General features: G+C 41.3%; 1 long non-coding RNA gene across 1 annotated transcript; it reads right to left on the bottom strand.

Annotated features, from left to right (window-relative positions):
• Positions 1–6,838: 6,838 nt before the first annotated feature.
• LOC129834304 (uncharacterized) lies at positions 6,839–12,505 on the bottom strand. Its single transcript, XR_008756236.1, has 3 exons — positions 12,081–12,505; positions 7,304–7,675; positions 6,839–7,179 (listed from the first exon to the last, which is right to left on the bottom strand). It is a non-coding gene; the product is annotated as an uncharacterized LOC129834304 (long non-coding RNA).
• Positions 12,506–20,892: the final 8,387 nt, after the last annotated feature.

Below are 20,892 nucleotides of genomic sequence, written 5' to 3'. Positions count from 1 at the left end.
CATTCTCCATTCCCTGGTCCTCACATTCCTACCATCTTACTCAGTACATCTTCTTGTAACAACTTCTCACGACTATCTCATGAAATACCATTGAAATGTGTGTGTCTATCTCCTTTACAGAAAGTGGATAAGATGTTTCAGAGTGGGATGCCGGAGGCCCCAACCAAGAGTTCATTTAGGGAGCAGGGAAAGGTTTGTCCTTTGCGCCATTCAACTAAAAGATATGCATGAATTTTGATATTTTCAGCTACTGTAGTAAAAATGTCCAGTAATGTGTCCATGGTACACAGCAGTTCCTGTAGATATATAAGTAATTTGTGGCTCAGTAAGGGGTCACAAACTCAAATATTATATTATTAGTCTATAACAAATATTTGAGCGTAATTCCTCAAGATCGAGATGTTAACACAATATTCAAAGACACCAAAATGCCACACAACTTAACAAGAGTGCCAGGCTCATCACATCTATTATCCATATCCAAATCCTTAAGTATACTCGGCATCTCTTCATTTACATGGCAGATATTTAAGATGCTCAGGAGAGCACATTTCCCATTACCATCATTTTATCTGTTTAAAAGAGAAACGAGGTGCTATCTGGGGGCCTTGATAAGTATTTGACAATACATCCATTGATTGCGCTGAGGCTGACACAGAGTGCAGTGTTACTGGTAAACCACGAGACAGATTCCGCCCTCCTCATCACAAGTTCAACAAACTCCTCGGGAACACCATACATGTGGCACTAGCAGGCTTGCCATTGATCTTTTAATAGATATTCCCAATTATTCACACTCCACACTTCCCAGCCGTGTGATTGAAATGGGTAACTGTGCCATCTCAAAGACTCAATGTCATCGATCACATTCCTTAAGGAGGGAGACAAATATGGCTCACAGTCAAATGCACTTTGTGTGGCCCTGTTGCGTTTTCAAACACTGTCTTCAATGCGGCTCACAAGATGCCTTTCTAAGTCACAAGGTCAAAAAATGTATTTGGGAAGTACAAATGTGACCGACTGCCTCGATTCAGTGTAACGTAGCAAAATTTCAAATTGTGTTTTTTACATTGGATAAAGTATAGACTCAGAGCTACAAAATGCAATATTATACACTGCAGTTGATAAACTTGTAACTCCACTTTTGAGAAAATGTTTTGGTACACCTACTGGAGAGCTCTTCTTAGTCTACACTCATTCAGCATTGTTCACACCCTCTTAAGCCTTAGCCTCACCTATCTTTTTAAGGACTAACGTGTGAGGCCATATGTTAAACAGAGTGAGTGTAACGTAGACTCTGGGAAGTCGAGAAGCAGGTGGCGAGTTTAATAATATAATGAACATGGAATGATACAAGACAAGAGTAGCGTCGAGACATGAAACACAAAGTTCTGCCTGGAGAAGGGAACTGACTAAGGGAGTTCTGTGAAGTAATGGAGTCCAGGTGTGTCTCATGATGAGATGCAGGTGCACTTAACGAAGGTGCCAGGTGTGTGTGTATTGATAGTAGTCAGACCTTGTGACTTAGTGATTAGTAAACTGCGTTGAGCGCCGGGGAGGGGGAGTAGATGTGACAGTAAGTAAAGTAGTGTAGTAAACAACCAAATAAAAAATGTAAATCTAATTTGACAAGCAAATGAACAAACTTGAAACGTGGGTTGAAAAATATATCTCCATGTGAGAACACATCACTAGGCTGTAATATATGGAAGAAATATATAATGTTATGTTATAGGTTTTATATCCATTTCAAACAGTCCCCCAACCAAAACAAATGAGATGACGATAATCTGATAATCTGATGTGGCTCATTTTCATAAATCATGGATTGTTATTCCTCTTTGTCCAATGGTCTGACATTTGATGTTGAACTCTGATCAATCAATAATAGAATCACGTGGCAATATTTATTTTTCACGTCACAGTACCATAGGGGTCTAACTAGAGTAGGACAGTTATCTGATAAAAACAATGGTTGGTAAAGACAGAGTAAAATTATAATTTTAATCCCTGCTCAAGGGCCACTAGCTGCACTAGGACAACAACTTGCTAATGTGGGTATTAGGTCTGGGCTACAGACAGAATGCCCACCATGAGTCTAATTGTTTGCTGAGTTTCTGTGACCGGCCTTCCGGAGCGGGAACTTTTGGACACCCCTGGTGGGGGCCAGAGAGGGAGGGCCGGCAGGGACACTGGGAGGATGTGCGGTGGCAATCGGCCAGGCGCTGTTTGCACTCTTTGGAAGGGAGGGAGGGCAGGAGATGGTAACACAAGGGGAAGAGGGGGGTGTGCTTGTAGACAAGGGGTGGGGGTTAAAAAAAAGATTGGAGTCAGTATGTTGGCAGCAGCCACTCAAGGTTAGTGATGGCTGTTTAACAGTCTGATGGCCTTGAGATAGAAGCTGTTTTTCAGTCTCTCGGTCCCTGCTTTGATGCACCTGTACTGACCTTGCCTTCTGGATGATAGCGGGGTGAACAGGCAGTGGCTCGGGTGGTTGTTGTCCTTGATGATATTTTTGGCCTTCCTGTGACATCGGGTGGTGTAGGTGTCCTGGAGGGCAGGTAGTTTGCCCCCGGTGATGCATTGTGCAGACCACACTACCCTCTGGAGAGCCTTGCGGTTGAGGACGGAGCAGTTGCCGTACCAGTCGGTGATACAGCCTGACAGGATGCTCTCGATTGTGCATCTGTAAAAGTTTGTGAGTGTTTATGGTGACAAGCCAAATTTCTTCAGCCTCCTGAGGTTGAAGAGGCGCTGCTGCGCCTTCTTCACCATGCTGTGTGTGTGGGTGGATCATTTCAGTTTGTCCATGATGTGTACGCCGAGGAACTTAAAACTTTCTACCCTCTCCACTACTGTCCCATCGATGTGGATAGGGGGGTGCTCCCTCTGCTGTTTCCTGAAGTCCACGATCATCTCCTTTGTTTTGTTGACGTTGAGTGTGAGGTTATTTTCCTGATACCACACTCCGAGGGCCCTCACCTCCTCCCTGTAGGCCATCTCGTCGTCGTTGGTAATCAAGCCTACCACTGTAGTGTCGTCTGCAAACTTGATGATTGAGTTGGAGGCGTGCATGGCCACGCAGTCGTGGGTGAACAGGGAGTACAGGAGAGGGTTGAGAACGCACCCTTGTGGGGCCCCAGTGTTGAGGATCAGCGGGGTGGAGATGTTGTTACCTACCCTCACCACCTGGGGGCGGCCGTCACGAAGTCCAGGACCCAGTTGCACAGGGCGGGGTCGAGACCCAGGGTCTCTAGCTTGATGACGAGTTTGGAGGGTACTATGGTGTTAAATGCTGAGCTGTCGTCGATGAACAGCATTCTAACATAGGTATTCCTCTTGTCCAGATGGGTTAGGGCAGTGTGCAGTGTCATTGCGATTGCGTCGTCTGTGGACCTGTTGGGGCGGTAAGCAAATTGGAGTGGGTCTAGGGTGTCAGGTAGGGTGGAGGTGATATGGTCCTTGACTAGTCTCTCAAAGCACTTCATGATGACGGAAGTGAGTGCTACGTGGCGGTAGTCATTTAGCTCAGTTAGCTTTCTTGGGAACAAGAACAATGGTGGCCCTCTTGAAGCATGTGGGGACAGCAGACTGGGATAAGGATTGATTGAATATGTCCGTAAACACACCAGCCACCTGGTCTGCGCATGCTCTGAGGACGCGGCTGGGGATGCCGTCTGGACCTGCAGCCTTGCGAGGGTTGACACGTTTAAATGTTTTGCTCACGTCGGCTGCAGTGAAGGAGAGCCCGCAGGTTTTGGTAGCGGGCCGTGTCAGTGGCACTGTAGTGTCCTCAAAGTGAGCAAAGAAGTTGTTTAGTCTGTCTGGGAGCAAGACATCCTGGTCCGCGACGGAGCTGGTTTTCCTTTTATAGTCCGTGATTGACTGTAGACCCTGCCACATACCTCTCATGTCTGAGCCATTGAATTGCGACTATACTTTGTCTCTATACTGACGCTTGTTTAACTTCTCTGGGATATGTGGGACGGTAGCGTCATAATTAAAATTCCTCAAACATACAAGTATTATACACCATTTTAAAGATAAACTTCTCATTAATCCAGCCAAAGTGTCTGATTTCAAAAAGGACTTACGGCAAAAGCACACCTTGCGATTATGTTAGCTCAGTACATAGCCACAGAAAAACACAGCCATTTTTCCAGCCAAAGAGAGGAGTAACAAAAAGCAGAAGAGTTCAAATTAATCACTAACCTTTGATGATCTTCATCAGATGACACTCATAGGACTTCATGTTACACAATACATGAATGTTTTGTTCTGTAAACTTCATATTTATAACCAAAAATCTGAGTTTAGGCGGGACGCTACTCTCACTTGGCCAAAAGCTAGAGAAAATGGAGCGCGCCAAATTCAAATAAAATACTATAAAAATGAATCTTTCATTAAATCACACATGAAAGATACCAAATTAAAGCTACACATGTTGTGAATCCAGCCAACATGTCTGATTTCAAATAGACTTTTCGGTGAAAGCACACCAAACGATTATGTTAGGTCAGTACATAGCCACGGAAAAACACAGCCATTTTCCCAGCCAAAGATAGGAGTCACAAAAAGCAGAAAGAGATAAAATTAATCACTAACCTTTGATGGTCTTCATCAGATGACACTCATAGGACATCATGTTACACAATACATGTATGTTTTGTTCGATACTGTGCATATTTATAGCCACAAATCTCGGTTTACATTGGCGCCATGTTCAGAAATGCCTCCAAAATATCCGGAGAAATTGCAGAGAGCCAAGTCAAATAACAGAAATACTCATCATAAACTTTGATGAAAGATACATGTTTTACATAGAATTAAAGATACACTTGTTCTTAATGCAACCACTGTGTCAGATTTCAACAAAACTTTACGGAAAAAGCACACCATGCAATAATCTGAGACGGCGCTCAGATATAACAACATTTCTCCGCCATGTTGTTGTCAACAGAAATACAAAATTACATCATAAATATTCCCTTACCTTTGATGATCTTCATCAGAATGCACTCCCAGGAATCCTAGTTCCACAATAAATCGTTGTTTTGTTCAATAATGTCCATTACTTATCTCCAAGTAGCTAGCACGTTTAGTACACATGTCCAAACGCTCGCGCAGATTCAGGCGAACTCGGACGAAAACTTCAAAAAGTTATATTACAGGTCGAATAACCTGGTCAAACTAAGTAGAGAATCAATCTTCAGGATGTTGTTATCATAAATATCCAATAACGTTCCAACCAGAGAATTCCTTTGTGTCTACAGAAATAATGGAACGCAAGGCGATATAATTTGGAATGCGCGTGACCAAGAACTGGCACTCTGCCAGACCACTGACTGAAACACCTACCATCCGGTCCCACATCACAGTAGAGGCTTCATTCAACGTTCTACAGACTGTTGACATCTAGTGGAAGGCGTAGGAAGTGCTAACAGATCCATATCTTACAGGGATTTGAATAGGCGATGAGTTGAACATCGACCAGCCTCAGAAATCTCACTTCCTGTTTGGATTTTTTCTCAGGTTTTTGCCTGCCATATGAGTTCTGTTATACTCACAAAAAGCTCAATTTTAGTCGCATCTGACCAGAGTACCTTCTTCCATATGTTTGGGGGAGTCTCCCACGTGCCTTTTGGCGAACACCAAATGTGTTGGCTTATTTTTTTCTTTAAGAAATAGCTTTTTTCTGGCCACTCTTCCGTAAAGCCCAGCTCTGTGGAGTGTACGGCTTAAAGTGGTCCTATGGTCAGATACTCCAATCTCCGCTGTGGAGCTTTGCAGCTCCTTCAGGGTTATCTTTGGTATCTTTGTTTCTTCTCTGATTAATGCCCTCCTTGCCTGGTCTGTGAGTTTTGGTGGGCAGCCCTCTCTTGGCAGGTTTGTTGTGGTGCCATATTCTTTCCAATTTTTAATAATGGATTTAATTGTGCTCTTTGGGATGTTCAAAGTTTCGGATATTTTTTTATAACCCAGCCCTGATCTGTACTTCTCCACAACTTTGTCCCTGACCTGTTTGGAGAGCTCCTTGGTCTTCATGGTGCTGCTTGCTTGGTGGTGCCCCTTGCTTAGTGGTGTTGCTGATTCTGGGGCCTTTCAGAACAGGTGTATATATACTGAGATCATGTAACAGATCATGTGACACTTAGGTGGACTATATTTAACTAATTATGTGACTTCTGAAGGTAATTGGTTGCACCAGATCTTATTTAGGGGCTTCATAGCAAAGGGGGTGAATACAAACAATATCAATAATGATATCAGTGATAGCGGTGATAGATGAGGTAGGTATATGCATACAATCAGGGGTAAAGGGGCTGAGCAGCAGGATAAAAACATTATTAGTAGCATAAACTTATGGTGTGTGTGTGTGTGTGTGTGTTTGTGTTTGTGTGTGTGTGTGTGTGTGTGTGTGTTAGGAGAGAGTCATGTGAATGTGTATAGAGGCATTGGAGATAGTCCGGATGACTGGAAACGCGCCTCGAGTGATGGGCTGGTCCGTCTGCCCTATGCATGAACAAGGGAATCTGTATTCGGAGAGCTTGTTTCGGTCCTGCCCTTGACTTTGGTGCAGGGCATGTGACGTCCATGCCCTCTTCGTCTCAAAACTCCCTGATCTTCTCAAAAATATATGTTTGTCTAGTTGTGTCCAGTCCAGGTGGTGGTTGTACAGTGAGACAATTTATGGGAGGAAGGACGTCAGCATTGCGAGGCAGCTGAAACCTGGTCCTGACTGAATCAAGGCCATCAGATTGTTAAATAGCCATCACTAACACATTAGAGGCTGCTGTCCTATATATATATATAGACTTGAAATCACTGGCCACTTTAATGATGGAACACTAGTCACTTTAATAATGTTTACATATTTTGCATTACTCATCACATATGTATATACTGTATTCTATTGTATCTTAGTCTATGCCGCACTGATGTTGCTTGTCCAAGTATTTATATATTCTTAATTCCATTCCTTTACTTCAGATTTGTGTGTATTGTTGGGAAATTGTCAGATATTACTTGTTAGATATTACTGAACTGTTAGAGCTAGAAACACAACCGTTTCTCTATACCAGCAACAACATCTGCTAATCACATGTATGTGACAACTAAATTTTTATATGATTTGAACACTCGTTGGCAACATCAACACCAGGCACCAGAGCATTGAAGCTGTAAAACATGAAAATAGACAAAACAAATGTGGAAGACATTACAACCTTGCATAACATCAATTCACCTCCCTAGTTTAGATAATAAGAATAACCTCATACAATGTAATGAAAATGATATTTACCATAAGTGCTGGTACTGCTTGATCTGTGGCAGTGGCCTGAGGTACGGAGTCAGGTGTTGTTGCCAGCCATAGCTTTCCACCAGCACCGTACCATCCTCCAGTCCAACCAGCTGTGGGATGTTGACCCCTGTCACAGTGCTGTCCTTCACAACACCAGCAATCTCAGACAAAGTGTTCACTCTGGTCTTTCGGAAGCGCTGCTTGATGAGGCCGAAGAACCAGTCAGGGGCAAACTTGGTGTGATCAGGAAGTGAAGCTCCAGACTGTGGTGGAGCTTGTGCATGGTCCGCCAGGCACAATACCAGAGCACAATCTTGTTCTTGTTAAAAAGTAGATGAGACCTGGCTGCATAGGGTCAGAAGGATAGTGAATCTGCAAACAACAACAAAATAACAGAGAAATGAAAATGAATTGTCACATCCCTTTGTCTTTCTTTACACAGGTCAGTGAAAGACACGTGCCTGGGTCCATAATACCAACCAATAATATTCTAGCAATACAAACCGATTGTCATATCTAGCCAACATGCATAAAATGCTGCAGTATGAATCTGCAGGTAGCTAAAGCTAACCAACTAGGTTCAATGTTATCTAGCTAGCTAACATTTGGCTATAACTAGCAATGTAAATGGATTTCTGAGATACGAATAATATTACTACACAGATCATACACGAAGCTGGCTAACAGTACGCTTTAACTTGAAATTAAAACAAGTTTGACAAAATTAGAAATTTATAATATCTTAAGAGAAATTAAAATGAATTGTACACATCCCTGTCAGTCTGTCTTTACACGGGTCAGTGAAAGACGTGTGTCTGCTTTCCATTTATATATAAAAATACAACTTTATTTTATCAGGCAGTTATACTGAGACCAAGGTCTCTTTTACAGATGAGCCCTGAATTACAGAAATTACAGAAAATAGACATCAATATGAATTTAGACATGTAAATTAGTTAGCTATCTATACAATGCACCATAATCCCAAGTCATGCAGTACTAGCATAACAAACCGATTGTCGTAGCTAACCACGATGCATGAAACGCAGTAATATGAATCTGAAGCCCAGTAAAAACGGTGGGTTTGTGTCTATTCCGTTTGAGTCTCTGGGTACTCGGCATCGACTCGGACTCGGGGGGCTTCATATGGGCCGAGCTTTTCCTAAGTCTGGCAAAATCATATTACTATGGGTTCCGGCTAATGGTACTCGGACCGAGTCCACTTCAGCATATCTGTTCCGATTAACTTTTTCACAAGTAGGGCCATATGAGGTTTTTATTTGGCAGGTGATGGAAGAATAAAAAAACGAATTAATGTAATCATTTCACCTCGAATATGCCAGGTCATTTGCAAGGAACATTTTGGCCTATTAGGCTATTAGTATCAGACCTCAGGATAAGACCCAGATGCAGACAGTTTGAAGTAACAAAAGTTTATTACAAAAACAGGGGGCAGGGAAACGACAGGTCAAGGGCAGGCAGAAGTCAGTAATACAGAGCAGAGTCCATAAGGTACAGAACGGCAGGCAGGCTCAGGGTCAGGGCAGGCAGAGGTCAGTAATCCAGGGTGTTGTGACATGGTACAGAACGGCAGGCAGGCTCAGGGTCAATGCAGGCAGAGGTCAGTAATCCAGGGCAGTGTCACAAGGTACAAAATGGCAGGCAGGCTCAGGGTCAGGGCAGGCAGAGGTCAGTAATCCAGGGCAGTGTCACAAGGTACAAAATGGCAGGCAGGCTCAGGGTCAGGGCAGGCAGAATGGTCATAACCGGGAAAACAAGAAAACAGGGACTAGAGCGAAAACAGGAGTATGGGAAAAACGCTGGTAGACTTGACGAGACAAGACGAACTGGCAACAGACGAACAGAGAACACAGGCATACATACACAGGGGATAATGGGGGCAAATGGGCGACACCTGGAGGGGGGTGGAGACAAGGACAAAAACAGGTGAAACAGATCAGGGTGTGACACTTAGATGGAGAAGGACCCTAGAGAATCTATGCTATAAATGAATGAGATTTTACTACAGATGTTCTTTTAGGAACCCCACTCACACTATTCTATGTCAGTCATTCGGCCAATCCTGACTTAATATAATGGCATTAGTGATTTTTAGGCATTTGCTGGTGGCCATGTTAATTATAGGACGACTTGGCATACATGATCCACGACAGTGTCATAGGCCTACCATTGAAAAACCGGCTATCTGTAAATGCCAATGCATCCTGACAAAATACACCATATGAGTGGCCTAATGTAATTTTCTGTATCTTGTAAACTGTTGAGAAATAATCCATAACTGATCCCAAATGGTTGTATAATCAGGGCTTTATTTCGGCATGAAACTCAAAAGGACGTTTGAGGGGTTATTCAAATGAGCCTACATCACTGCAGTTTACAGCCTAGACAATTATGTACTAACAATAATAAATTCCTCATTGGACTGTGTTGTTATAGCCTAGGATGTAGAATAATGTTTTTTTCTAAAAACGTAGGTCTATATCTTCCGTTTGATAATCTGCTACCTATGCTGAAGGCGATGAGCACTGATACATTTTTTCTATAATGTCTCAGAGACATTATAGAAAAAATGTATCAGTGCTCATCGCCGATTGGGCATGAACATTACACAACAAGTTGGAAATCGCAAATTCAACAATATGTTTATGGTGAGGCTTATCTGGGATCCTTGGAAATTCCATAAACCATAACCTTAACCTTAACCCTTACCCAAACCTTACACATAACCAAATCCCTTAACCATTTTATATGTCAACTTCAATGGGGTGGGGACGTCCAAAGTATTCTAAGTAGCACGGACCATATGTTTATCATCTGAGAGCTGTATCCATGAATACTGGGCAGTAGAATCGAGTGGATTTGGGCCATTGCTGGGTCGTTTATGGCCCTAAAATGGCAGCTTTGGCTCAGTTCAGGATGTCCGATCTGGCCGCCGAATGACTCAGGCCTAGTCTGTACCATCATTCATTTTGAACTCGGGACGGATCCAGCTGCCAGACCCGGGCCAGCAGTTTTAGATCTGGCATGCCGGAATCAGGCTAGATGTTTGTTCAACCTGGGAAGTAGGTAAAGCTAACCAACTAGGTTCAATGTTAGCAGCTAGCTAACATTAGGCTATAACTAGCAATGCAAATGGGTTTCTGAGATACAAATAATATTACTACACAGATCATACACGTAATGTTTGCTAGCGAGCCAGCCAGCTAACGTTAGCTAGCTAGCTAACAGTACGCTTTAACTTGCAATGAAAACAACTTTCTGACACTATTAGAAATGTATAATATCTGAAAATGTAGCTAGCTAGACTCTTACCCGTATACATGAACGGACGCTTCTCCCTGTCTGTCACAGATGACATGGTTGCCCTTAGTTTTAAGATGTAATCCGGAGTCAGGTGTTTTATACAACAGCCTTCTGTGTTCTCTTTTTGACACCCTTCACATTTGCAATCAAATGCCAGAATTATCTCCATTTCCTTAGCTATCATACTCTGCTTTTATTGTATTTTTAAATCAACCTTTATTTAACTAGGCAAGTCAGATAAGAACAAACTTTTTCCCACTGAACTTTGTTGATAGCACCTACTAAATTCAGGGCAGCAATGTTGTTGAGAGTAGTAGCAACACTTTTGCAGTTCTCCATAACTTAAAAAAAAATCTGTGGTAGCAAGGATTATCTACACATACTGAGAAGCTCATGTTATAGTCAGAAGCATGCTACATGGTAGACCAATCCAAACTCATCTCTCGGCATGTCCAACCCATCCATTATCGCAGTTAATCCTGGCTAATGAGAAGGTTCCTGTCTTTTTCCGTGGCTAAATGAACTAAGCTCGTAAATTAACAATGTTGTTCTATTTATAGACGGCATACACTTTTTTTTATTAGGGCACATGAAAGTTCACATGTTCCAGAAGGCATTAGGTGCTGCTCAAATGCCTCTCCTGTGAAGTTGTGACGTGCGGCATACGCCTAGCTTCCTGAAACGGGTCACAAATATGAGAGATTGCAAGGGCTCTCCCATGTTTTTGGATTATCACGTAGAACACTGTCTAGGTTTAGGGGCCTAATTGATTCGCTATGCACTCATTTGACCTGAAACACACCATCATTTTCATTGCGTAATAATGGAGTTGAGTGCTATATAATTATAGCAATATAATGTTATTATTGTAGTTATGCCATTAAGAATACACCGGTATATGGATCATTTAGAGTAAAGTGTACCTAAATGGTTACTAGGAAAGAGACGAGAAGAGGAAGCCACTTCAAATAATTGTTGTTGTAAATACATTACAATACTTTTCTGTATTGCAACATCTTTATGCACCTTCATGTTCCATGATTTCGCTATAAACTGAAAAGGAAAAGCTATTATATAAACATTTCTGAATTTCAAATAAAAATCACTTCTTAAATTGAGTGACTTTATTCTAATTGAACTTAACCCTGTTACATATATCTTTAAAAAATGTACTTGAATGTGGGGGTGACAAATGTAACTGTTTAAATATTGATGTCTCCCCTGTTCCACCCCACAAATTACAACCTTGACTCATGTATAGTGGAACAGGAAAATTAAGCTCAGGTGTGATGGACAGCGGAAGTCTGACATTAATAAGTAGAATGAGAAATCACAGGCAATGAGCAGTAGCCAACGCTAACATAGATACTAGCAATTTACTGTGGAGATTCATCATAATGGTGAGGTTAGCTTCATTAGATTATTTGTGTGTCTGTGTTTGTAGGGGAAATACCTTTTGGAGCCCGTCCTCCCCAATTAAGGTGCCACAAACCTCCTGTGATCTGGCATACACATTCACTGGCACGGTTGGTATATCCTCAATTCATTGAACAGATCAGTCGTCTAGATCTATTTTTGAAAAGCAGGAACAAGCATCCGTAGACTTTATGGTAAAATGAAGGTTAAATGGAAGAAAAAATTTAACCTAATTTGACAAGCAAATTAACAAACTTGAAACATGGGTTGAAAAATATATCTCCATTTGAGAACAACACATCACTAGGCTGTAATATATGGAAGAAATATAACATGTTATGTTATCGGTTGATAAGAATTTCTATCCATTTCAAACAGTCCCCCAACCAAAACAAATGAGATGACGATAATCTGATGTGGCTCATTCTCTTAAATCATGGATTGTTATTCCTCTTTGTCCAATGGTCTGACATTTGATGTTGAACTCTGATCAATCAATAATAGAATCACGTGGCAATATTTATTTTTCACGTCACAGTACCATAGACGCCTAACTAGAGTAGGACAGTTATCTGATAAAAACAGTTGGTAAAGACAGAGTAAAATTATAATTTTAATCCCTGCTCAAGGGCCACTAGCTGCACTAGGACAACAACTTGCTAATGTGGGTATTAATAAACCTCCAGGCATAGCAGTGCCTACACCCTTGTGTACCTTGGTCAAGATACTGTATCCACATTGACCCTGGAAAATACCAGCTCACATCCCTGTCAACAACACCCTCAACCTGCAGGTTAGGAGAAAAAAGGTCTGGGCTACAGACAGAATGCCCACCATGAGGCTAACTGTTTGCTGAGTTTCTGTGACCGGCCTTCCGGAGCGGGAACTTTTGGACACCCCTGGTGGGGACCGGCGAGAGAGGGATGGCCGGCAGGGACACTGGGAGGAGGTTCTGTCGCAATCGGTCAGGCGCTGTTTACACTGTTTGGAAGGGAGCGAGGGCAGGAGTTGGTAACACAAGGGGAAGAGGGGGGGGGGGGGTGCTTGTAGACAAGGGGTGGGGGTTAAAACAATGTCTGCTTTAATGGAGCATGGGCATAATGGGTTTCATTGACCTTTGAACTCACACAGAAAATCCCTCCTAACCCTCTCTCAGGAATTCCATTGTCCTCACGCTAGTGAACACCACTGTCCTAACATGAACAAACCCACGATAAGAGACATGTCAGGTTCTCCCTAGGCTGAGGGTTGTCACCAACATTAACAATGCTCAGACTTACACGTCTGCACAGATACAAGCATCAGTTGGCATAGGTGGAAATGGACGGAAATGTATCTAATCTGATATTGGAAGCTAAGCAGGGTTGGGCATACTTAGTACTTGGATGGGAGACTGCCTGGGAATACCAGATGCTTTAAGTTTATTCTCTCTGTTGTGTCAAATTTCCTCTGAGTTTTATGTTTTAATTGTAATGTTGTGACTGGAAAAAAATAAAAACATTAAAAAGGTGACACTGCTTTGAAGGAGGGGGCTGACACCAGCCACAAGTGGCTTCTTTTCCACGAGTGCCGTTGCTTATGGCCATACCACCCACAACACGGCCAATCTTATTTGATCTTGGCAGCTAAGCAGGGTCAGGCCTGGTTATTACTTGGATCAGAGACCGCCTGGGACTACCAGGGGCTGTAAGCTTTTTCTCTCTGTTGTTCTCCCTTTCTCCAGCAGGGGCCACTGGAACCCCACTGGTACTCCAGCTAAAGCTCTGAAATAAGATTCAAATAAAGCCTCATCGTTTTGCTAGGCACTCCTTCCTGTGGAGGGCCCAAGGCCATTAATCCACAGCGCCACAGTGTGGACACACACTCATGTGCTCATGTGTGATGTTGCTATGGGAGGGTGACTGAAGAGATCATCCTCCTCCCCGCTTTTACTACAGTTCCTGTCCTTTCATTCCTTTAACACAGAAGATCAAGGGAGAGTGCGGACGCGGTCCCCCACTACCACAACTTATACAGTCGATGGCCAGAGTGCAATGGCCGAGCCGCGCCGTGGGTCAACCTCCTTCATGATCAAGATGTCTCCCCTGCCAGGTAAATTTGAGTTGGAATAGGGACAAGCCCAACCACCACTCATCCCATGAGTGTCATTCCGGCCATGGGACCATTGCAGTGCCGTTGTGGGGGAGGGTGTGATGACCATGGCCCTCCCGAACCTCTGAAAGTGACAAATAAACATAATGAAATAAAAAATAGAATGAGTCGTTTGGTGGTTAAATCAGGACGATGTCACCACTTTGAAGAAGGGGACTGATGAGATCCATAAGAGGCCTATTTTTCTTCACTTACCCAACTGCATTTTTGGGACCTTATTTGACCTTTTCTGTCTGCTTTTGAGACACGTTTCAATCCCACCCTGGGTCAATTATCACAATACAGTAACTATTGGTCACTTTATTATGATTATTCTATTATGTATTCATTTAATAATTTTAACTGCAGTCTAGAGAGTTACACTAGAACTGCAGCAATATCAGACCAGTGTTTTCACCAATCTTACTTATTCACACATTTTAATTAGAGCAATATCCAATAAACCAAAGACGTCTGTCACGATCTTCGTCGGGCGAAAGAGAGGAGGACCAAGATGCAGCGTGGTGAGTATTCATTTTAATAGAATACTTGAACAAAACAAAAACAAAAAACCAACAAACAAACGACGACGAACATAAGTACACATAAAACAGGAACAATAACCCACAACCCACAATACAAAACAGGCTACCTAAATATGGTTCCCAATCAGAGACAACGAGAAACACCTGCCTCTGATTGAGAACCATATCAGGCCAAACACATAGAAACAGACAAACGAGACATACAACATAGAATGCCCACTCATATCACACCGTGACAACGTCGCTTTAATTGTGCATGTACTTAATCGCAAAAAGAGGCATGTTTTTAAACTCACACAGAATTTCCGCACAACTGTACACGTCGACAAACAATACTGTATTACAATCACATTTTAATATTTACAGTAATTATGTAGCTATCGGTGCAGTGGTGGAGTGCATGGCAGATCTGAAAGAGGTGCACAAAGTGGCAGTAAGTATACAGCTCAACAACATGTTTGTGTGTGCACGTCTGTTGGAGTGAGTGAGTGTCTATGTAATATAGTTCTTAATTACCTGTATCAATTAAATGTTTACACTTCAAGGCCAGTGTAGCGGGAACTGAATCATCCAGTAAATGAAATAACACAGCTGTGACTGCAGCTGAAGTGCTGGGGGTGTCATATCTAAAAGAGAGAGACAATAAATCACACAACTTAACAGAGTGAGTGAGCGAGAGTATGCATGTGTGTATACAGTGGTTTTTCTGTAAAAGTTGCATCATACTGCTGCGCACCTTGCGAGCTGCCGCAGAATTCTATGGCACGTTATTTAATTGTCAGTCACTGTTGCCATTAATGCTAGTTAGTGCTAGTTTGACCACCAGAGGGCATCTTTGAGAAGCATTTGATAGTCTTCAATATTGGCTGTACTAGAGAATTTAAAAACTTTCTTGTAAGAACATAGTATATGGGATTCTTTAAGATATTTAACTTAATTCATTTGATTAATATTATGGTGTTTCTATTGCAAGAAAAACAAAACCCCCAGGGTTTGGCGCTATACAACGCGCTATACAGCGTGACGGTCGGGAGTAGGCTACAGTACTAAGAGCATAACATAAGAGCAAAATAATCCTAACATTTCCACAGCTTAATTGTAGTCTAACCAATACCCCAATGGAGGTTCAGTGAAAATAAAAATGTCATTGATTTATCAAGACCAGTACCCATGCTTTGCCTACAGTATATCTAAAAATATTTTTTTCAATTATGTGACTCTCTGCCAAAAATTTAATTGAGGATTGGCGGATTCTAAATTAATATCTAAGGGGCATTTTTCATCAGGGAAAATCTGATCTGTGAGAATATCTAAGTGGCTTTTATATAATTCTAAATGAATTAATAATAATAATAATTATTGTTTGTTTAAAAAATAACAATATTTTGGATAATATTTCATTGTCAAATAACTGAAAGTGAGCGATTGTAATCTGAATAAAGGCCAAAATAATATTTATAAAGGCCAAAATATATTTTTTTAGGCCCATCGTGCCTATTTTTTTGGACAAGGACATCCGGCTGGCCAAACACTTCCCTAACCCAGACGATGCTGGGCCAATTGTGCAAAACCCTATGGGACTCCCAATCACAGTCGGATGTAATACAGCCTGGATTCGAACTAGGGACTCTAGTGATGCCTTTTGCCTTAGACCACTGCACCCCTCGGGAGCCATGACCAATATATATTGTCCTGCTAATAGCCCATCCTAGAAATGTTGTTTGCAGAATTCACAGCTTTCTTGGTCCAGTGAAAATAATATTGTAATAATGCTAATTTTAGTCTAGGCTATATAATTTGTTAAGAGTTAAAAAACATTTTTTTACCATGTGTAACAGTATAACTTCTTGCAACTATAGGGGGTGCTGTTTCTCATTAGCATAATTTGCACTACAGATTAAACAGCTTCCTACTCAATTCTTGCTCGTACAATATGCATATTATTATTATTATTGGATAGAAAACACTCTCTAGTTTCTATAGCCGTTGGAATTTTGTCTCTGAGTGAAACAGAACTCCATCTACAGCACTTTTCATGATAGGGAGTCAGATTTCAGACATCTTGGCACCTGATCTGGAGTCAGTTTAAAGGTCTGTGTAAATGCTATGGAGAAACAGACACTTCTTACGTCTTCCCCTGGATGTCAGTGCGTGATGACGCTTTGAATGGTGTCGATTGCGCAATCAGTGCCTCTATAAGACACCAAATAGCGGAAGTAGCTTCCCTTTGCTGCCTGCGCCTGGCGCAAGAAGGACGTCGGACTCGCCTCCTTCCAACCTTTTGTTTAGCCAGTAATATTTCTCTGGTCATGTTTTTACTCGTTAGAGGTGTTAAAAACATCATAAGGTAGTTAATTTAAACCGTTTTATAGCAATTTATATCCGTTTAGTGCGATTTTGAGGCATTTATTTCTGAGACACTTTGAACCGCTGGGCACGTTTCCAGTTCATGCCGAACGTTAGTGGGCATTTCCACATGGCAAGAGGACAGCTTTCGACCAAAAGACGATTAGACCCAAGAAAGGATTCTTTGCCCAAGATTCTGATGGAAGAACAGCTCACAGTAAGAACAATTTATGATGATAAATCGTGTTTCTGTCGAAAAATGTTAAACGCTTATGCCGCCATTTTGTTTTGTATAGCTTCGCTTGGCGCAACCTGTATTGAAAAGTAAGGATAATTAAAAAAATGTAAATCAGCGATTGCATTAAGAACTAATTTGTCTTTCGATTCCTGTCAACCCTGTATTTTTTAGTCAAGTTTATGATTAGCTATTGATTAAACTAGATCACTCAAAGATGGCGACTGACATTTCCAGGCTTGTTTTGCTACTATTTTCATTGCATAACAACGTTTTTTTATGGCTAAATATGCACATTTTCGAACAAACTCTATATGTATGTTGTAATATGATGTTACAGGAGTGTCATCGGAAGAATTCTGAGAAGGTTAGTGAAAAAATTAATATATTTTGGATGATAACGATATCGCTCCCTTTGGCTTGAATTCATGCTGGGGTAACGTTTGCATATGTGGTATGCTAATATAACGATTTATTGTGTTTTCGCCGTAAAACACTTAGAAAATCTGAAATGTTGTCTGAATTCACAAGATCTGTGTCTTTCCATTGCTATGTGCTGTGTATTTTTAAGAAATGTTTTATGATGAGTAAATTGGTAATACAAGTTGCTCTCTGTAGTAATTCTAGTCGCTTTGGTGAGATTTGTGATGGTGGCTGCAATGGCAAACTATGATTTATACCTGAAATATGCACATTTTTCTAACAAAACCTATCCTATAACCTAAATATGTTAGACTGTCATCTGATGAGGTTTTTTCTTGGTTAGTGGCTATCAATATATTAGTTTAGCCGAATTGGTGATAGCTACTGGTGTTGAGAAAAAATGGTGGACAAAGAAAAATAGTGTCTTTTGCTAATGTGGTTAGCTAATAGATTTACATATTGTGTCTTCCCTGTAAAACATTTTAAAAATCTGAAATGGTGGCTTTATTCACAAGATCGAGGTATTCAAATCAAATCAAAGTTTATTTGTCACGAAAGCCGAATACAACAGTGAAATGTTTACTTACAGGCTCTAACCAATAGTGCCAAATAGGTAATAGGTGAACAATAGGTAAGTAAAGAAATAAAACAACAGTAAAAAGACAGGCTATATACAGTAGCGAGGCTACATACAGACACCGAGTTAGAAATATAACACTTTATAGTACTTAAGCATCAAATACATTGCAAATTGGGGGATTTTCACACCTACAGTAGCCGGGCTGTGAAGAGTCTATTGTCCTGCTGATAGGAAACATTGTTTGCACGATAGGCTACACCTGCTACAGTACTACAGTGAAAAACAAGTGTTTGAAAACCTGCTTTCAAAATGCCTCCAGCTGTCCATCACTACTGTAAATAAAACAAAGCATCTTGGTTACGTTCTTTATTGTAACCCCCATGTCACAAACAATTTGTATCTACCTTTCCAATTACTTTTAGAGTTTGGGATTTACAAATGTGTAAGTAATATGCTACAGTCCAGTCTGATCAAGTAGAAACAAAAAAATAACTGTCTTTTTTTGGGGTGTGCGTGCAGGACAGAGGAATAGCAAATATTACACTATTGTTCAGGAGTAACGGAAAATTGCATGTCAATTCATAAACCCTGTGCCATCGAAAATCTCTTCCCAACTATTTTGCAATCTATATGGCTCTCCGCCAATACTAACATTTCGAGGATTGGAGGATTCTAAATTGTTTGATTAAAAAATAACGATATTTTGGAAATTATTTTGTTTTCAAATAACCGAAAGTGAGCGATTGTAAACTGAATAAAGGACAAAATAAGATTTACAAAGGTCAAAATATTTATTTCTGTTTTTAGAGGGAGAGAAACCAAAAGCCCACCGTGCCTATTTTTTGGACAAGGACATCCCCAGCCGGCCAAACCATCCCCTAACCTGGACGACGCTGTGCCAATTGTGCGTCTCATAGGTCTCGGTCGCGGCCGGCACAGGTATCGAACCAGCATCTGTAGCAATGACGTTTGCACTGCGAGGAAGTGTCTTAGACCGCTGCGCCACTCAGGAGGCCCCATCCACAAAGTTTTTAATGCTGATCAATTGCCTTGCACAAAGTATCAAACTACAGAGAGGTGTTGGCAAGAGTCTATTGTCCTGCCAATAGCCCATAATGGTGCTGTACAACGTGACCGGTCGGGAGTAGGATACAGTACTACAGTAAGAGCAAAATAATCCTAACATTTCCACACCCTAACTGTAGTCTAACGAATACCCAAACGGAGATTCAGTGAAAATAAAAATCTTGTTGATATATCAAGACCAGTCCCCATGCTTGTCTCAGAGCAGCGCTGTCTTGACATTACATTACATTTACATTACATTTAAGTCATTTAGCAGACGCTCTTATCCAGAGCGACTTACAAATTGGACCTCTGAATGCTGTATTTTCCAGTAAGCAACAATTAGTTTACCTTCAATAGCCTACTTTGTGCCAATATTTCTGTAATTCAGTGATATTTATCCTCAAAGTAATTTGTTATGGATCCATATGTAAAATTACATGTGCAAGAGACGGTGGTAATATTTTTCCTTTTAGAGACTATAATACATGGTGTTCAGGTCAGGATAACCAAAACATTTCTTTATTAAAGACTATCAGAAAGAATGTTGTTACTTCTTTATTTTGATCCAAAGACATGAATGACTGAGTCACTTAGCCTCATGTAGGTGCCGGGGCTATATGACTGCGCCATCAACTTGATTATTTAGAAGACATCACTTGCTTATATTCAGTCAACACATAAACTCAGCACAATCTCAACTAAAAAAGAAACAGCCCTGTTTCAGGACCCTGTCTTTCAAAGTTAATCCGTCAAAATCAAAATAACTTCACAGATTATTGTAAAGGGTTTAAACACTGTTTCCCATGCTTGTTCAATGAACCATAAACAATTAATGAACATGCACCTCTGGAACGGTTGTTAAGACACTAACAGTTTACAGACGGTAGGCAATTAAGGTCACTGTTATGAAACTTAGTACACTAAAGAGGCCTTTCTACTGACTCTGAAAAACACAAAAAGAAAGATGCCCAGGGTTCCTGCTCATCTGCAAGGAGGCATGAGGACTGCAGATGTGGCCAGGGCAATAAATTGCAATGTCCGTACTGTGAGACGCCTAAGACAGCGCTACAGGGAGACAGGACGGACACCTGATCGTCCTCGCAGTGGCAGACCACGTGTAACACCTGTACAGGATCGGTACATCCGAACACCACACCTGTGGGACAGTGTAGTAGTGAAACTCATGCAAAACTCATGACTCTAATATTAGCAGGCAGTGTTTAGACTGTCCACTTTGAAGTGCTAAGACAGAGTGGCTATATAAGGAATGGAACATATATGAACAGGGCCTGCTACCATTATAACCTATACAGCTGTCAGATGTGGGCGTTAACAAGCAAGAACTGAGATGGAAAGATAATGGTGGAGAAAAGTCAAGAGGAGTTATTTTCGTATAGAGGGAGGGGATTCTATACGTAATGCAAAGATGGGAGAACTATAAGGCCAATAGGAGTGGTTCATGTACATACAAGGAGTGACTATTCGTGCAATGCAAAGAACGTTAAAACTATAAAGTCAGAAC

Source organism: Salvelinus fontinalis, chromosome 35 (genome assembly GCF_029448725.1).
Source record: "Salvelinus fontinalis isolate EN_2023a chromosome 35, ASM2944872v1, whole genome shotgun sequence".
Classification (NCBI taxonomy): Eukaryota; Metazoa; Chordata; class Actinopteri; order Salmoniformes; family Salmonidae; genus Salvelinus; species Salvelinus fontinalis.
This window is presented reverse-complemented; position numbering and strand designations above follow the sequence as displayed.